Genomic DNA, 14,187 nt, shown 5'->3' with positions numbered 1-14,187 from the left:
TCAAATCCCAACATCATAACTGGAGAATTTAAATTCATTTAGTTATGTGAAATCTTGATTTTAGAAGCCCAGACCACTTTAAAAGCAGATTTGGTTCATTATTGAAGCAGATCTTTCTGCTTGAGCAGCAGCATTAATGAATTTGCCTGCTTATGTACTTTATTGGGCATAATGCTGGGCTAGATTCTTCTGCATTGCTTGTTGCCCCTGCTCTTTCCAAAAGACATTTTAGGGAGTCTAACCAGGGGCGGCGCTAAGGTGGTGCTAGCTGGTGCTATAGCCCCAGCAGAAATTACAATAGCACCACCGTAGCACCACCAAGAAATTAACTGAAATTTCACATGCAAATTGCAGCTGCTTTGCTTTCTCTGTATAGTTTTGAATACAGCTTGTTTCTCCAGTTGATCTAGTGAAACAGCGCTCTCAATTACCGTAGTACCCATGCAGCAATAAAGTTAAAAACTTTGTCAGATCCACTCTACACTTCTGCTTATTCATTCGTTGTCAATGTCTTGCCGTTGCTGTCCTCAGATCAGTTAAGCTGATCTAAGATCACTTAAGGTGGTGATATCACTCACTCTCACTCACGCAAGAGATTGATAGTATACATCCAGGCGCAGATCCATGGTCTCACGAGACTAACGGATGACACACACACACATTGTGCTTTTACAAGCTAGCGTGGGCCTGGTACGTGCATTATTTTGGCCAGTGTGAAAAATGGATCGATTTTTAGTGAGAAAACGACCTCATCTAGAGGAATCAGTGGTGTCTAAGCCTGAGCCTGTCTTAATTGAAAGTGACATGCAGAAAGAAGTAAGTGAGGATGAGGACGCCAGCAGTTCATCGAAGGAGTGTGAGGGTGAAGTAGAGGAACAAGAAATGGAGCGGGATTCGGAAGAGAATGTGGATGAAGCTGCTCTTGGTGCTAGTGGGAATACTATTAGCGATGTTAGCCAGCAGCCTGAGTAAGGACCCCGTTGGCCAGCTTTGAAAAAGTACCCTTTGCAACAGTTTGGCAATCAGCAAAGGAGTTTTATTCGTGGCTGGTTTGACTGACTGGAATATTCGATCACTAAAGATACTACGTTCTGTTTCACATGCAGGCATTTCTTGTGTGGAGGACATGGGTTCCATTCTGAGTCTACCTTCACTGTCACCGGTTACCACAACTGGTGGAAAGCTACAACAGATTTCAAAACCCACCATGTAAGTGCAACTCATAAACTTGCTATGGAGGCATGGGCCAAATTCAGATTGAGAAAACAAGACGGTTCAAGATTGGGAAACATGCTTGACAAAGGACATGCAAAGATTGTCCAAGAAAATCGTGAGTATATGAGAGCAGTGGTTGAGTCTCTAGCAAGGACAAACAGTGAATGACATAGTAGAATTTCTAGCTCTAATAAGACCCTACCGCAATGCATTTATAGATTTATACAAACTAATCTGCATATCACTGACTCTACGTGTGACATCTGCCTCATGCACATGGAGTTTCTCTTGCCTCAGACGCCTCAAAAACTACCTAAGAAATAGGAGCAGCGATGCTCAGAACAGCAACTTGGTATTGTTTGTCATAAACAGTCGGAGGACCAAAGCACTTGACATCCAGAAAATCACTGATGCTTTCACCACCAATCACAACAACAGACGGATTGTGCTTCTCTGAAACATCAATGGTGAGTGCAGTTGATTTTTTAAAAATTTGGGCCAAAACTAATGCTGATTATTATTATTATTTTGTGATGGATACCCCATAGTCCTTATGTTTCCTGCAAATCCTAAACTATTACATTTATTGCTATTAAGCCTACTGGTTTTGCTTAGACTTCCAAGCGGTGATTCTGTTTATTTTTGTTTTAAATTCAGTAGCTGAATTAATTGAGGTATTGCATGGTCAGAGTACGATTTGTCCAACTCCTGGTAAAGCCTTGCATCTGTTGTTTGCCTTATTTGACTTTAATAACGGTGTATCTTTTGGCATTGTCTGTCTATGTAATGTGAATAGCAGTGGACATTGTGGGACAGTGTTGTGTTTTTCAGTTGAAAAGCATGCATTTGATGCTGATTGCGGGATTGGTGCGTGATTCACATTGTGCGCTGCGGGTCGGATGCTCTGGTGGTTTGTTTGTTTATGCTCTGTGTAGCCCGGGTTGTCTCTGATGCCGTTGACACTGTCACAGTTCACATCTATATTATATCTATCAATTGCTGTTGCTTCTGAATCAACAGAGGCATTTATATTAGGCACATAATGCTTGAAACTGACTTTTGAATGCCACACGCCTGGCCTTGTGAATACATGTTACCATACAGTACATCCCTCAGCACCATCACTGAATAATTCAGCCCCTCCGTAGCACCAGAAAGAAAAAATCTCTGAGTCTAACGAAGTAGCTCAATTTCCAATATATATACTTTTTATGTAAATTATAGTTTTCTATTAGTATTGCAAATGTACTGCTGCTGCAAAACAACAAATTTCACGACATATGCCAATGATATTAACCCTGATTCTGATTCTGACTATCTGAGGTATCTTGATGAAGCAAATGGGAGGTGAGGCTAAGTTCAAGCATCTGTGACTGAATTAAATGGTGGAAGGGAGAGCATATTCAAACAACCCTTTAGCATATTTTTTCTCCTACATCCAATATTTCCCCGTTCTAGTCTTCTAATTTTTTTACTTGTCATTTTTTCCCCATTTCCTTTGCTGTTTCATCTGCCCTTGTCCTTTTCCCTCTCAACATTCCCACTGTGTGTGGTCCTCCTTTTCCATGCAGAATTGTGTAAACTTGTTTGTTTTGTTTACCAATGGATGACACACTTGCCACTTGACTAATCACTGAGATGACGAAAATTGCACTCAACCTTGTCAGTATTGCTGCAAGCTCATCCTGTGTCTTAGTCTGTCATTTGAAATGTAACTGAGACAAGTACTTCATCAGAAATTCAGCAGCCTATAACAGTAGATGTAAAAATGTCCCTGGTGGTGAAGCCTTCAATATATTTTTGTTAAGTTTTGCTCCAATACTGTCTCTCTGTCAGTGAGGAAGGAGTTACCTTCATAAGGTGTGGTTCCATAAGTAGCTTTAGATTGCTTATCCAATTACCGTCTTTCATATGCAACCACAGGAGACATTTGTGTGGTCGAGTAATGAAGTGGGGTGATATACATAAAAAAGAATGTGTTGGCCTGGGTGTAGCAGAACACTATTAGATCTTGCTGGTCATATTCGCATGTTTCCACCCATTAATACAAGGGGCATAATTTTAAATTGATTCGAAGAAAATAAAGCTGGGATATCAGAGGTAAATTCTTTACATAGAAAGTGGTGGGTGCATGGTGGAGGCAAGTACATTAGGGACATTTAAGAGACTTTTAAACTCCAGTAACCATTGGGCTCCCAGACCGGCTTCACTCACCTCAGCGCTGAATAAATTCTACGAAGGGCTGGTCGGAGGCTCAAAGTTTTCGGACGGACTCAGGGTCGGCTGTGGTCGGGTGCTTTCAATGCATCAACAGTTGTCGGTGCCTGGGGGTTTATGGTAGAGAGAGTTTCTCCCTTCTGCTGCCTGCTATCGGGGACTATCGGGAGTCGATCGGAACTTTGTGACTTTTTTTACCATTCCCATGGTCTGCTCTTTATCAAATTATGGTATTGTTTTGCACTGCTGTAACTATATGTTATAATTATGTGATTCTGTCAGTGTTAGTCTTTGGTTTGTCCTGTTTTTTTTGTGATATTATTCTGGAGGAACATTGTATCATTTCTTAATGCATGCATGCATTCTAAATGACAATAAATGAGGACTGAGTGTCGTCATAATCTAATCTAATCTAATCTGTGGCCTGCAACCACTGGGCTCTCGGACCAGCTTCACTTGCCTCAATGCTGAATGAGCTCTGTGACCACGGACTCACTTTTGGAAATTATGTGGTTCATGTTCTGTGTATTATTTATTCAATTTATTGTTTGCTCAATTTGTTCTTTTTTCACACATTAGATATTTGTCAGTCTTGGTTGTGTGAGATTTTTTGTTTCGTGGCTGCCTGCAAGAAGATGAATCTCAAGGTTGTATCTGGTATACACACTTTAATAACAAATTTACTTGGAACTTTAAGATCTTAGGCACATAGGTGAAAGAAAAGTGGAGGGCTACGCAGGAGGAAAGAGTTAGATTGATCTAAAAGGTCGACACAATATGGAGGGCCAAAGGGCCTGTACTGTTCTATGTTCTGTGTAAAATGCTCTATGTTCTATTAAGAGTAATTAATAGGGTTGCATTACACTGAGTCACCATCCAGGAACTTTTCAACTCAGGTCAGAGGCAGGATAATTTATTGGAAGACAATTTGGTCAGATCCAGAGCTATACTGACTGCCATTTGGGCTGGTTGTGTGGCAATTGGAAGTTAGAAAATTATTGATAGTGCCTCCTCTTGCTTTTCAGTTAGAAAATGTTAGGTTCAAGTCTCTCTCCAGATAACTGAACTCAAAAATTCCTGGATTTTCAGAGAAATGTAACCCTATTAGTTCCTCCTAGTGGGTGGAAACAGGCTTCTGTGACCTGCAGTGGCTATCAATGTTCTGCTACTCATGGGCTGATACATCCTCCACTTACATATGTAACACTCCACTTCATTACTGGAGGAATTCCTCCTTGTGAATCTGGAAGTATTGAAATCCATAATTATTTGATTATTTTGAATGGGAATTTCCGGCCTCAGGATATGGAAGATATAGGAAAAATTCTTTTATTAATTTTTAGGTTTTTAATCAGTGTCTCAACAGGTTTTTAGTCAATCTTGTATTTGGATTTTCTTTTTACATTAGTTACAGGAAGTTCAGAATCAAATATATCTGAAAATTGTGTGAAAGTATTTCAGGCTTGATAGGATACAAGCCTTGACTGCTGATTTAAAATGTCATGGTGTTCTGAGGGAGTGTCCTTTGTAATGTGTCACCTGACTCTTCTTGACACTGAGGTCCCCCTACACCTTAGCCAAAGGAGGCCAACTCCTCCCAGAGGTGGATCTTCAATTTTCTTGACCATAGACTTCTGGTCCATATGGGTGCGGCTTTATGTAGTGTCTGGGCAGCAGACTGGATCCTAGTCAGTTCAGCCCAGTATCTTGAAAGCTTAGATTCAACTAGTTCTTCCAGCTTCCAGAGAATACAAAGGTCTCTGCACATACCCAAATGGTGATTTAATCTTTATAGATCAGCAATTATTCTATTAAATCTGCATTTAATCTAAGGCTTAGAACAGCTTGAAAATAACTTCCACCTTATTGAATTCTTCTGAAAGTAGCTAGATTTGGACCTTCTGCTACAGCTCCCATGGCACAGATTCAATTCTGATCTTGGGCACTTGCTGTGTGGAGTTTCCATGCTATGATTTTCTGATTGCATGGATTTCCCCTGGCTTGGTACCACATCTCAAAGGTTGGTGAAATGACAACTCATATTTGTTCCTGGTGAAGTGGTAGCATTAGAAGGGAGAGTTTTTAAAGACAGCTTTATTTGTCACATGTGCATTGATACAGGCAGAGGGATGCATTACTTGTATCAACAACCAATTAGTCTGAGGATCCACGGGAGCAGCTTACATGTGTCGACATGCTTCCGACAACTTACTATCCCTAACCTGTATGCTTTTTGGAATGTGGGAGGAAACTGGAGCACTTGGAGGAATCCCGCATGGTCATGAGGAGAATGTTACAAACTCCTTACAGAGAACAGCGGAAATTGAACCGTGATCATACAGTTGGAGCTGTAAAGCATTGAGCTAACCATTATGCTACTGGGCCATTGTTGATGGGAATGTTCAGAGAATAGATCACAGGGAAAATAAGTGGAGGAATGTGATTGTTCAATGCGTCAGCATAGACTCCATGGGAGGAAATGGTTTTGTTCTATGTCATAAAGAAATAAAAAATATATTGTATATTTAATTAATAGCTTTAATCATTTTCAGTCTTTCAATGATATCTTAATGATCCTTGTACATAGTCTTTTTCAATTTTGATTGGCTGTGATTGCAGCTTTTCATCATTTCAGAAGTTCTACCCTTTATCTCTTCACAGTGGGTGATGTCATATTGGACAACATTGAAATTAATTGGCCATGGACTGGCCCATTTATTTTAACATATTAATATATCTTCGTAATCTAATGCTTCACAGTTCACTGCCTATCATTGTGTTACCAACAAATCTGGGTGTGTAGCTTTCTATCCCATCATCTAAATCAATTAAAAAAAGTTATTATACTTCAGACCCAATTGCAGGATATTAACAGTAGCCTTCTGCCTGCTTTAAGTGCTAGGATGTTATCCCTAATCTCTGCCTCTTCCTGCCCAGCCAATTTCCAAACTGTGAATAAATTACAACATTGTTTTATAATGTCTTCAAAACTGGCAAAAAAAAAACATTTTTTAGCAAATATGAGTGAAAAACAAACAGATTTACTGCTATAGTTTATCAGATTTGACCTAGAATCCAAGCTGTTATTTAAAAGTCCCATTTAAGCCTGCAAAGTTGTTAAATTTGCAGCTCAGTTATATGAATTTCTTGGCTCTTTTATTTCCAGCATCCACTTTCAAGAAGATAAATCTTACACAGCAGTGTAGTCACTGTTGAGTTTTCTTCAAACAAATTTGCATTTCTTATGAGGGCTTCGTCTGTTAAGCTAACATTAGAACTGTTGGATATTTGTCTGAAATTGCACTCCAGACCATTTGAACAATCCTCCAGAACATGTAAGCTCACTAATGTGATCTTATATCAAAGTCCTGATAAGTTTAAGGTAGTCAGTATAAAAATGTCTGACTCCCATTTGTTGAACCCAACTCTGCTGAGAATCACCTGTAATCAATTAATTAATGAACATTTAGTGCCCAGGGAACTAGTACCACAGGTTTGTTGAATGAACAGCAAATGAGTAGCATTAATACTGTAATGAAAACATATAGCGTTCACACAGTTCATGGTTTATTACAGGTTTAACTGCACTTTCAAGTCATATTATACCCAGAAAGCTCTGATTCAATTAACATAGAAATTAGTTTTGTGAGGAATCCACTAAGTGATAGCTGCATTATCAAATTTTCTTCACGCCTTTGACCACAGCAGCATCAGAAATAATGAGCAGACATGATCAACTTAATAAAACTGTAACGGTTAATGTGGCAATCTTATGGAAATAATTTGTTATATTTATTTGTGTCAATGTATGGAAAGGCAGCAAATATTGTCATACAAATGAAAAGAGAGAGATGGACTGAATATTGCAACTTGTGGTGAAAAATGAAACTCTTCCTCCCATTGTGTATGAAATGTAGGATCATGATGGTTTTAGACAGGGAAGCAGGTCTCATAAGGAGATGGGCTCAGGACCAAAGTCAAAATCGAGTTTATTGTCGCGTGCACAAGTACATGTACAAACTAATTTGCTACCAGCTTCACAGGCTGAGATAACAGCAGCAGAAGCACAACATTCACAAGAAAAAAACAAATTAACATAATTGCTTGCTTTCCTCCTTCTTTTCCAGTCCTAATGAAGAGTCTTTTATTCCTTTCGATTGATGTTGCCTGATCTGCTGAGTTCCTCCTCATTTTTCTGTGAGTTAATCTAGATCTCCAGCAGCTTCAGATTATCTTGTGTTTATAAATTATACAAGAAAGTACTAGAACTATTGGAACAAACAAAATCCATTGTCATGCAAATTGTTCAATGCAACTATAGTGTTGCCATACTGACGTAATGATTAGGGTTGTGCAGGTCAGTCCAAGAACCAAGTTGTTGACGGGAACCTAGTCATTTGAGACTTCAGATTTCTGTTTCTCCTGCCTGGTGCTGGATGTAAGAAGATGTTATGCTCCAGATGGTGGGCGCCAGAGGACACAGGGGACAGCAGGTAAGCCTTCAACCTAGAGGTAATGCAGATAGGGTTGCCACTGAAGTAAAACTGACTGCAACACACCATTGTATTTAGTGTGCAAAATGGCAGTGCAGAGAGATGCACTAGCTTGTCTGGCTCCAGATAATGGTGCCACTTTTAAATTCTTATACGGTATTTCCAAGTTTCAAGTAGGAATTTCAGTCAACTTAAGTTCCACAAATACACCACTGCTGAACTCTTAAATCTTGAACATAGGGCACACAGAACAACCATGAGCCCAAGCACAACTTCCAGAATTATGTTCATTGCCTCAGTTCACACTCTTCCCTCTGAGAACTGAACTGTCTGCAGTGGATTATGTCTTCATGTTAAGGGACTGCAATTGTCAGCTCTTTCATGACAGCTTTTTCATTGGATTAGCCATAGGAATCTCTAATGATTTGAGCAGATAATTGGGACCAGAATGAGCGTGTATTAGAGAAGGATGTCATCTTTCAGGTAAGATGTTAACCAGAAATGCTCATGATGCTCTCAGATAGATGAAAATGGAACAAATTCAAACAAAATTGTGGACATCATTTTTGGTTATCTCTAGCTTATTTTCACTTCCCAAAAAAAGATAACACCTTAGCTTTATTTGTCACGTAAATAAAAATATACAGTGGAATGACTCAAGCCCAAGGATTGTGCTGGAGGCAGCCCACAAGTGTTGCTACACTTCAGGAGCCAATATAGTATGCCCACAATTTACTAACCCTAACTTGTACATCTTTGGAACGTGGCAGGAGACCTGTGCAGTCACAGGGAAAACATAAACTCCTTACAGATGGCATCAGAATTGAAATCCAAACTCTAATGCCCCAAGCTGTAATAACATTGCGCAAACCACTATGCTACCGTGTTGCCAATTTGCAATCCCTTTGAATTTAACTTTGGACTCTAGCTGTGCAGCTGTTGGCGTGTAATCTAAGTGGTATTGTGATACCTCCCCAGGGTTTTAATCTGCATTTAGTGTGTATCAAATGAATGACCAGCTTCATTTTCCACCGCAGCAATAAGCATCCAGAGCCACTTCATGTTGACACAGGCAGCAGTGTGTTAAAATGCTAAAACTGCTAACATAAAGGGTTTTGAGCCAAAGGAGACCCATTTCCAGCAACAGCAAAACAAATGTAAATGTGTGCACATATAACAGCTTTCAGCAAGTAAAAAATATATAAACTAATACTGCAGTGAAATACTGCGGGTGGTGACAAAACAATTCAATTATCAAAGAAATTTGTCCTCAAGGAATGGAGAAACATGGATAAAATATGAAATCTGATGTTGCTAATTCTGGAAAAAATGTGTAACATGTTTACAATTATCAAGGCTTGTAATAACTTCAAAATTGCATTCATCAAATTTTTTTCAGGTTAATCATTGTCCTTGTGTATTCTATATGCAGAACAGAAGATTCAAATCTGCCTTCTGCATCTGTTAAGAGCTCAAAACTTTGCCAAAGAGCATTATGGCATATTGCTCGCCAGGTAATTTATCTGCATAGACAATTATTATCGTTTACACAAGGCTTCAAACCAAAATATTAAACAATGCCTAAAGGTCAAGTCTCTGTTGTTCAACAGTGGATTGTGGCCCATGCACCCATAAGGGAATGCAATTATCTCAAAATGCAAATGCAGTTGTTAAAATAATTAGATCTGGATATCTGCCATTTCAGTTTTGTTCCTTGTAAAATTATTCATATTTCAAGGGAATTGCTGAACAGTCTGCCAAAGTGATCCCTCCAGTCCATGCATTAGCTTCAATCTATTTTAGATTGATCATGAACTATCCTTCTTAACTCCAAGCATTGCTGACAAGTCAGCTCACCTCAACACATGCTGCTTTTGAATATAATTTGCCTATGTAAGTTAAGTCAGAGTTTTCTACAAGGAAGTTAAGTTTTCTTCCCCAGGAGAGAAGGGATTATGTTGCACAGTGCCAAATATTTGTCATGCTAGCAAACATCAGGAAGGAGTGATAAATTTAGATATGCAGAAGTCAATGGGTCAGCTATCTTGTGTATGAGATCTAAAAGCCTTGGTTTTCAGTGCATTCATGGCCAATCCATGCTACTTCAGGAAAGAGATGCAGGAGTCCCACACCACTGGGTTCAGGAACAACCATTAACCCATCAGCCTCTTGAACCAGAGGAGATAGCATCACTCATCCCAACACTCAACTGATTCCACAACATATGGACTCACTTTTAAGGACTCTACAATTCATGTTTTTGAAATTTATTGCTTATTTATTTATTATTATTGTTTTGATTTTTTTATTTGCACATTGTGCTGTCTTTTGAATGTTGGTTGTTTGTCCATCTTTGATGTGCATGGTTTTTCATAGATTTTATTGATTTTTGTATTTATTGTGAATGCCCTCAAAAAATGAACCTCAGGGTAGTATATGGTGACTTACAGTATATAAAGTAATTTATTCTATCCCCCAAAATTGTGGGGAAAGTACACATAAACACCACCCTTAAGGAGAGAGAATAAAAAATATACTTTAATAATAAATTTATATTAAAACTTAAAACATTTTGCATCTCTGCAGTCAAAGCCCACCACATGTAATTGCCCGCCATTGGACCCAAGGTAAAACACTAAAGTAATGAAATGACAGCCCAGATACACTTCGCTTTGAACCCTCTGTTCCGGGCCAAGGAAGGCTGGTATGTAATTGACAATTCATTCTATAAAATACAAAGAGAAACAGAAGAATGTAACAGTGTAGGCAAGTCTGAACAAGATCTGTCTGAAGTTCTGCCCTGCTCCAGGGCTGACAATACTTCCAGGGTTCTACAAAGTTGCTGAAAGGTATGTAAAATTCTGTTAAATTGCAGATATTTGTTATTGGTTTATTAGTGTCACATGTGCCAAGATAGAGTATCATTCATTAAAATCAAATTATTACACAGTGCATTGACGTAGAATAAGGTAAAACAATAACAATGCTGAATAAAGTGTAAAAGCTAAACTATGCAGTGTAGTAAACGATAAAAGTGCAAGATTCTTAATGAGGGAGAATGAGAGGCCAGGAAACTGTCCTCTTGTACAAGAGGTCTATTCAAGAGTCTGATCACAGTGGGATAGAAGCTGTCAGACTTTTGCCTGATGGGAGAGGGTATAAGAGAGACTGTCTGGGGTGGGTGAGTGGTCAAAGTGCAGCCTCACCAAAGTCCTGCACAATGCTAGTGTAATGTCTTAACTCCTTTTTCTCTGAAAATTTCAATTATAAATTCACACCACTATAATACTATTGTACAATCGCATTACAAAAAATATCAGACAAATCATGACAAACACAAATTAAACTAACATATTCCCATCCCCTGTGATCCTAATGACCCTGAAACATCTCTGTGTTACTGTGGATGCCAGTGTACTTTTTCCATAGCTACCGGACATGGACATACCCCTGAACATACCCCTGGCAGCAGCATTAAGGGCCTCCGTCACCCTGAACCTCATTCCTGCCATCCGGGTGAGGAGCAGTGCAGGAGCCTGAAGAAAAACACTCGAAGTTTTAGGAATAGCTTCTCCCACCCCATTATCAGACCTGAATGGGCAATTACCAACTCATGGACACTACCTCACTATTCTTGCTCTCTATTTGCAGTACTTATTTCGGTTTTTTTTGTGTATCTATTTCTTATTGTAATTTATAGTTTAGTTTTTATGTATTGCACTCTACTGCTGCCACAAAACAACAAATTTCATGATATATGTCAGGGATATTAAAACTGATTCTGATTAATTGATTTTCATGGATGGCCTTTCTCTGGAAACTTGAGGTCAGTCAGGTTGGCTCTGCTGCTTGTGTTTTAGTTCTGTTCACCTATCACTCTTCTGAACACTATTCTACACTGGCAACACCTCTACTTTAAAATTCTGCTCCTTGCTTTTGAATCCTGTCTGTAGTCTTTGTCCTGCCCACAAATCTCTATAATCCTCCAAGATCTCTCTGACAAGATTATCCCTATATTTAATCCTTCTATCTTTGACAACTATGTGTCCAGCTGCCAAGGTTCTTAGCTCTATAATTCCCTCCCTAATCCTCTCTGCATCATGACCACTCTCTCTCTCACACACACACACACACACACACACACACATGCACACACAGATACGTTCTTCCTTTCAAGGCACTTCTGAAAGCCCTACCTCTTTTGGTTTTTTGGTTATCTGGTTTAATATCTTCTGATGTGGTTTGAGGTCAATTATTTCCCAACAACAACATAAAGGCTTGGGAGACAGAAGAGAATGCAAATAAGGGAATCTGGGACAACGAACAATCTATTGGAGGAACTCAGCAGGTTGAGCAGCATTTGTGGGAGGAATGTTGACATTTCAGGTAGAAATTCTACATCAGGATTGATGCAACTGAAATGCCAGTAATTCCTCTCCTCCCACAGAGGCTGCTCAACCTGCTGAGTTCTTCCAATAGATTTTGCCAGTAGCATGAGGTCATTGGATGAAGGATCCTGGATCTGAAAAGGGAGTTCTGTTTCACTCTCCACAGCCACTGCCTGACTTGCTGAATATTTAACAGTACTTATTTCAGATTCAGATTTAGTTATCACATGTACTTTGAAACATACAGTGAAATGCACTGTTTGCATTAACAACCAACACACCTAGGAATGTGCCGGGGGCAGCCTGTGTCACCTCACATACTGGTGCCAACAAAACATGTCCAACATGCTCAGAAGAACAAGAGGGAACACAACAGGCAATAAAACAACAACAAAACAAGCCTCTTTCCTCACTTCCTCCCACCCACTCACATACACATACAGGTCTCCAGTCACCACTGTTAGAGTGGTGCATGGGACACGAGGTATCACGAACATGGAGAGCTGAACTGGTGGATATAAAAGTAGTGTGTGCGTGTGTATGAGTGTTTATGTAAGTGAGGAATCTTTGCATGTTAATTTGGACCACCAGTTGTGAAAGGTGGTAATCAATGGTATGGTTCGAGACGCCAGAGTAGGAGCGTGTATACTCGTTTAGGGAGCTGCATTTTAGTGTATGTGTTTGCAAGTGTGATGCAAAGGAATAGAGCAGACATCATGAGTTCAGGTACCCAAAAGTGGCAGATTGTGGGGTACATACTCTGTGGTTTTAACTACGTACTGTTTAACTGCTATCCATCTTTTATGTTCTGCACAGGGTGGGAATTAGTGTGGAGATATCTCAGGGAGAGGTTTTACCCAGATTGATCTTCCAGAATGGCACCTATTGAGGTCAGGCAATGTCAGGTTGAGAACCCTGATGATCCAAGCCAGCAGTTGACATTGATTACAACTATTCATAAGCCCTTCACCCCCGACGAGAAACAGAGCATCTTGTTTGAGTTGCCCACACTTAAAGTCTCCTGTGGGAATTCAGAATTCTGGCGCAAGCTGGAGCAAATGGTTGAAATTCACCAGATGCACCCTAAAGATATACATGTGTTAGTGAAAGTGAAGTGCCCAAGGAATATGTGGGAGAGTATGGCCCAGGGGGTGTGGGATGGTACATGGGCAACTACCGGGAGTGCCAGTAATGAAGAAAGATATCGCTCTTTTAAAGGGGAAGTGAGGCAGCGCCTGAGGGGAACTGAAAGTAGCTGGGGAATGATAATGGCAGTGACCCAGAGAACTGACAAGACAGCCATGGATTATGTGGAACGTAAATACCGAGTGTACGAGGAGTATTCCAGGTTGGATAACCCAGGGAGGGACGACCCAGTCTTCATAAGAATGCTGAAGGAAGGCCTGAGCTCAGCCCACCAGGAAGTTTTAGATTTAGGCATAACGGTGGGGTCCAACTACTCTGTGATAATTTTGTGGGACAGTGAGATAGACCAAAGAAAAGGCAAGAGAAGTCGTAAAGTGGGTATAGTGGATGCAGCTGCTGTGATGTCCCGGAGAGTTTGTTTTGCTTGCCAGCAGCCAGGGCACCTAGCAAAGAACTGCTGGACCAGGTATACGACAGTGAAGGAGTTGATATGCTACAGCTGTGGCTATCGGGACATGGCTCGAGACAGTGTCCATAAGGGAGGGGGAAAACCCAGGCAAAGGTCACAGCAGACACCCAGTCACTCACCCCATCAGCAACCAGTCTGTCGATCAGATCAAAGAGTTAGTAACGGCGCCCCTTAGGGCAGAAAAAGATGTAGCAGTGGGCTCCACTGCCAGCGCTGGTGTCCCGTGGATGTACATAATGGCATTGTTAGGGGGACGGCA

At 40.2% G+C, this 14,187-nt stretch overlaps 1 protein-coding gene across 1 annotated transcript in view; it reads right to left on the bottom strand.

The window, feature by feature from the left end:
• LOC140197315 (contactin-associated protein-like 5) overlaps positions 1-14,187 on the bottom strand; it is a 1,626,808-nt gene that overhangs the window by 425,657 nt on the left and 1,186,964 nt on the right. The window lies entirely within an intron of this gene.

The sequence above is a fragment of the Mobula birostris genome, chromosome 5 (genome assembly GCF_030028105.1).
Source record: "Mobula birostris isolate sMobBir1 chromosome 5, sMobBir1.hap1, whole genome shotgun sequence".
Classification (NCBI taxonomy): domain Eukaryota; kingdom Metazoa; phylum Chordata; class Chondrichthyes; order Myliobatiformes; family Myliobatidae; genus Mobula; species Mobula birostris.
This window is presented reverse-complemented; position numbering and strand designations above follow the sequence as displayed.